Source organism: Epinephelus moara, chromosome 18 (assembly GCF_006386435.1).
Source record: "Epinephelus moara isolate mb chromosome 18, YSFRI_EMoa_1.0, whole genome shotgun sequence".
NCBI lineage: Eukaryota > Metazoa > Chordata > Actinopteri > Perciformes > Serranidae > Epinephelus > Epinephelus moara.
Window position 1 is genome coordinate 15,782,906 of NC_065523.1, and position 6,504 is coordinate 15,789,409.

Genomic DNA, 6,504 nt, shown 5'->3' on the forward strand with positions numbered 1-6,504 from the left:
AGGTCTTCATCTTACAGTATCTTAACCTGACCCTCTGAAGTCTGCTCACATGCCTGCATGCAGACAGTGAAGCATGACCCTATATGAATCATACATTCATACAGTTATACATGATGACACTTCCATACTGAATAATTTTTCCCCACCAGGCATATTTGTAAAATGAGTAAGTATGCGTTAAGACTCAAATGTAAAGCCCTGGTTCTGAGTAATAATGATCTGCACATTACTAACAGTTACATAATGTATACATTGTGAGAAATGGATGCCAATATTTGCTATTTTTTAAGATATTACCATATGAAATAATATAAACAGCTGCTATGTGTAACTCCAGAGATGGACAGTTATGAGACATCAGGCCCCACACAATGAAACAGACTACCATACTGAAGCAACCACGTTGTTGGTAGATGTTTTGTAGTCGTTTTGTGTCTTAAGGCTACTTTGCATCTCTTTGTGGTTGTTTGCTCCTATTTCTGGTTATTTCCTTGTAATGTTTTGGTTCAGTCTGTTTGGTCAAATTTACACCAGCTTCCATCCAGGCAACATTTTACCCTTTAACTTTGTATTTTTCCTTGTCTTCTAGTTTTCTGACTAGTTTTCAAACATCTCAATCTCCGCATGTGTTACAACTGACTCAGGTTGTTGGGAGGCTTGTCTTATGCAGCTAGCCTATTGTCTAACAAATTGTTGTTCAAAGTGAGGCACAAGGGTCAATGGTGGACCTCAAAAGTACGTTGTGCGGCCCCAAAAAATTACATGAAATGCATCCATTATATCATTTGCAGCCCATTTCAATATTGACTTTAATAACTTACACTGAATACACTACCAGGAGACAGCATCAAACCCCCCCCCCTTACAAGAATCTATCAGGTTAGGGATGACAGCTTGTAGAGAGCTACTGGCTGCGTTGCAACTAATGGCATCTCACAACTGTTGCAGAATTACATTCTGTCATCTATGTAGTGCCACAGGAATGAGCCCTACAACCCGGAAATGAGTTAACGTTTTAGTGCTCCTGGTTCCCTCATCTTAATGTCAACGAGTTTTTTGAATGGGTTTTGGTTAGGTGTCTGTTAGCACAAGCTTAGCAGACTTTCACAATGTGTTCTATGACATGAAATATATCAGGAAGTACCCCACTTATGAAGTTTGAAGCCTTTAGGTGTCTTAAAAAAGTTGGTTGCGAACAAGCGGCTAAATGAGACTACAAAACATCAACAAGCCGAACATGGCTTTACAGCCTCAAAATGTTAGCATTGTCAAAGTCATGCCACCATAGTATAGTTCATTTATAGCAAACTACACTATGGTGGCATGCTCACGTTAAGTAAGCTTATACCATCTAGCAATTGCATTTATGTGCCAGAAATAATGAAAGTGGTGTTCATTTGTGAGGATTATGCAAGAGGGCAGAGGGTTCCTGGTTCGAACCTAGGGTGGGGGAGCCCTTTTGTGTGGAGTTTGTGTCAGCGTGGGTTTTCTCTTGGTACTCCGGCTTCCTCCCACAGTCCAAAGCCATGCAGGTTAGGTTAATTGGTGACTCTAAATTGCCCGTATGTGAATGGTTGTCTGTCTTTATGTGTCAGCCCTGTGATAGTCTGGCGACCTGTCCAGGGTGTACCCTGCCTCTCACCCAATGTCAGCTGGGATAGGCTCCAGCCCCCCCGTGACCCTCAAGAGGATAAGTGGTTACGGAATATGAATGAACGAATGAACCAAAATCCAGTGGGAACATCCCATATAGGCATTTGATGAGGGAACCAGGGTAATGTTAACTTCTGCGTCGGCCTACAAAAAAACATCATCCCTGCAACACTCAGTGCTAGTGCTGTAAACAAAAGTTAGCAATGTCAGTGGACAATTCGCAACTGCATTTTTCTCGTGCTACCTTCAATCATATGCTGGTTTCCGAAATTGACACTCAGGCACCCAAACTCTGAGCAACCCTGATATAGTGTCTGTTTGTGGTTATTTTGTGTCTCTTTTCAGAGGTTTTATGTCCAGTTTTGTGTCTCACTTTGCGCTTCTCTGCTTCTGTTGTTGTTTTGCATCTCTTTCTAGTTGTCGACTTTCCAACCAGAAATGTTAACAGTCACTTCATACAGAGGCTCTTCTCTGATTGGCCTGTTCAGAGATCAATCCGTGATACTAACAAGCCAACTACCTCTCACGTTCTGACTCTGGTAGGGGAGCCAGCAGGCCCCATCCATGAATATACCCTCACTTTACCTAAAGTCATTCACAACCTGCAGACACTATTTGGAGTCATGACATTGTTTGGAAGCTGACTCAACCTTCATTCTCTTCGTTCAGCCTGCAGATCTATTAATGATTTGTATAACCTACTACTACTTTGCTGTAAGCAGACTGTCAATATAAAATTGCCCGACTGGGCCCTGCCATGCCTGTAGCTTCCTACTTTGGGAAGGATGTTCTGGAGGGAAAGGTCTGCTCGTGATGTTAGCAGAAAGAGACAAGTGTGATTGAGTCACGGACACATGACAGAGCCAGAGAGGTGTGTAGGTGCCGAGAGACAGGACAAGATGAAGGAGAGGTAAGAGCAGAGGGCAGATTTATTGTAGGAAAGGGGTGACTGATGGGGTGGTAACAGAGCAGATGGAGGTGAAAAGGAAAACGGAAAAGGCCTGACTTGCAGGAGGAGGGTGCCCCAAACAAGGCCCTATACTGAGGCAGTCTTGCTCCTGTCTATATTTAGCACAGGGACCACAGATTGTAACGAGCACTCCGGGCCCTTGTGTTCAGACCGGCAAGAACTGCTGCCATCCGTCTGACCGCCAGAGGCGAGGCACGGTCCTTGCTCACGCCAGCGCAGGGGAGGAGTGACGGGACCATGTCGTCTGTGTGCACATTTACTTAACACATGTACAGAGTTGATCACATTCTGTTGGAGCAGACGCCTTCTGAGCAGAGGTGAGAAGATACAAACCCTGAAAGCATCTGCCTGTCGATACCTCGATGAGTTCATTACTGTACTTAGCTCTTCCAAATGGTGCGTTCATGTTTACAGCAACTCCCTAAATCTCTTTTCTCCTTCCCCTGAGCATTTGAAAAGGGCACAGTATCCCCTGTCACCTTCTACCCACGTCTGCTGAAATAAAAAAAAAAAAAACGCTTTTCTCGCTGGACAGGATTGACATTCAGTCCAAATGTCAAAGCAGCTCAAGCCATTTTTGACTCGCCCTGTCCCCGTCCTTACCTTCCCCATCTCCATCACCTCCAGGACTGTTGGGAGGATTGTCAGTGGTGACTGATGAAGGACTGAGCCGTTCAGACACCATGGTCTTCTGAAGGCATGACAAGACTTGCACGTCTATCCATCATGAAGTGTAGTTAAACGCTGCTCTTCAGAGTGATTATCCACTCAACATTTAAGTTTTAAAGATCAGATACTCATCACCTGTAGGCTTAAATGGTTGTCAGTTTCACTTTTCGCAGAGCATGGTGGCTGTGGTCAACTTGATATTGTGTTGGTTGCAATGCATGGAGACAAGTCTTATAGCAGATGGTACCTCTCGAACTTCTGCCGTGTAATCCACCAGTGTGTTTGAAAAGGAAGACTCTGGATGACGTATCACTAAAACATTTGAGGCCCATTTGCTTCAAACTACTTTAAATAATACGCGCTTTATTTCTCCTTTTAGGGAAATTCATGTTTTCATTCTGCTGTTTTTTTCTAGACTGGCATTTCTCCGGCAGCTATCAGTTCATATTCCGTACCTGGTCCATGTGGGACTTGAATCGGCCACCCTCTAGCTCCCTACAGACTGAGCTACTGTCGCCCCTGAAACACAATGTTTCCTGAATGGTGAGCTGCAAACAGTTCTTTTGTTGCACTTTTATTTTTACACCTTGATTCACTTTCACCAACAGCATTACTTGGAAACTGGTGGTAATCTTTCACAACTGAAAACCAGTCCCTTCAGGATTTCGCAGGTTTTTTTGGGATTGTTGTGGCCCATAATGCCTGATTTCACCGCAGCTTTTCTTAAAAATAAATAAATAAATAAATAAAATTTAAAAAAAAATTAAATTCATGAGCAGCTAAAAAATAGTATCTTTTAAAAAAAATGAAATATATTAACCAAAGGCAATTTGTTCCAGTGATAATAAAACTGCACTGGTCTGAGTCCTCTAAGTAACCTTACCAACAATCTGAATAAAGCTTTCACATCATGTTTTTATCCCCAAACTATTTTCTTCATCGCACTCACACACACAAACAGTTTGTCATGCAAACAGGGAAGCACACCTATGCCACTTTGTGATTTAAACTACACTAACATTACCATGAACATGCATATTCAATGGAACTCACCTTGGTTCTTTCAGCATGTGCAATACATGTGGATTCATGGTGATTCATCTTGTCTGGTGTCCACTGCCATTCTCCAGCAGTGTTTTGCTGCAGAAAAGTGTTTGTCACTCCATGTTGTTAGTTTTTCACCACAATGTAACACATGGTGCAAAACAGTTTGCCCTTTATTTCGTGCAGAGCATCAGGGAAATGCCTTGCATGATGTTTAGCAGTAATATTTGATGGTAAATGTGAGACGTTTGTGCCGCACAATTTTTTCAGGCTCCCTCTCTGGAATCGAACCCTGATTCCCAGTTGGTCACCATGATAGGCACAGGAAGTACCATCGAAAGTTGACAGGGCAGACATTCGAATCAGACGTCACCTCTAGAAGGGTCAACACAAAGAAGCTAGTCTGGTGACTCACGAGAAACTACGATAATTGTTGAAATATGCGGAGAAGTTGCAGTGGATTGGACAAAATAGCAAGGTCTGGCTAAATTTACGGAGAATGGTAGCAACTGTTGAATATTAAGTAAACAAGACTGTTGTTAAGTTATTAACCAACCAATCTAAAAACTAAACTTAAAAAAACTGTTTTTGCTCAAGTAATCCTAGGATGAGACATCAAGGTTTGTGATATCAGAGCCATAAGATGTAAAATCTAATTGTGGCGATCCCATCTGTTGAAAAGGCACTTTGCATTTGTTCTTAAATTTTGTCACTTCCTTTAGGTGACAGATATGTGGGTGCTTTCATTCATACAAACAGGACAAACAGTGGAATAATTAGGGTTAATAAGGACTGTAGCACCCCATATTGTGACAATGTAATAACGCCTGAAAATATAATATTTGCACTTAAAGATCCAGTGTGTAGGATTTGGTAGCTTCTAGTTGTGAGCTTGCAGAACTGAAACTTCTCGGGTGTGCCGAGCGTGAACATGGCTGACGCAAGAACGTAAAAATGCAAATGGCCCCATCTAGAGCCAGTGTTTGGTTTGTCTGTTCTGGGCTACTGTAGAAACAACATGGAGGATCTGCTCTGTATGCAGATATCCTCCTGACACCCTGTGTCCTCATATGAGGACATTACATTTTGGGTTTACTTAACCTTATACTTCATTCTGCTTAACTTAGACCTGTTGTCCTCATCTGTAGACACTTTTTTGCGCCATCTAGTGGTAGTAAGACCACAATACACTAATTAACGTAAAAACAAGATGGCAGTCATGTCTGCCAAGTCAGTCTGCAGCTGACCCTGACACAAAGTACTCATTTGCAGACATTGGGAATTTTTCATTGGGACTTTATTATCATCTCATTCGAGGATGTTGGGACTTAATTATCGTTGACAATGTTTAGTTTTTTATACTTATCAGGTCCTATTGATCCCAAATAGCAAGGAGAAATTGAAAATGCATACCAAACAAAAGCTCAGGTCTCAGGAGGATATACTGTAAAGGGCTCATTCTAAGGTTGCAAAAAAACAACAATTGTAATTTTCAGGTGATTATAAATGAATGAAAACACAGTTATGAATATTATATATCATTTCTGCCAATAGATGCCACTAAATCCCACACACTGGACCTTTAAGCTTTAAGGAATGTAAAGTGTTCGAGTATATAAAATGTATAATACTGTGTCACGTTAACACTCAAGGCTTTATGTAGAATTTGAAAATTACAACAGATGACAAGTGGTACAATGTCATCAGGCAAAAATGCATTAATCTAAAATCCCTTTAAATGGGAAATGAACCCGCCAATACTTGTCATTGTTCAAAGATCGTTCATAAGACCAGAGTGGATCATAGATTAGACATCATGAGAAGACGACAGAAGCTGCAGGGGATGTCTAACGTTAAGCAAGCAATGAAGGCAAAACAGCTGTCAAAGCAAATGACGTGTCTCCTTGACCTCGCCTGATCTTACGAAATTTCTGCATTCAGAAGGGGTTTCCTATCGAATTGGAAATGAAGAAGAAAGCTGACCTTAATACTTACATACCTTTAAAAGTAGTAAAAGAATATTGAACTCCACATGCCATATAACATGACAGGGCATTAAATTACATTATCGGTAAAAATGTGATTACAATATCAATCAGGACACTTTATTATATTATCGGTCAGATTATTACATCAGTGGGTTTTATTACATTTCGATCAGGTTAAAA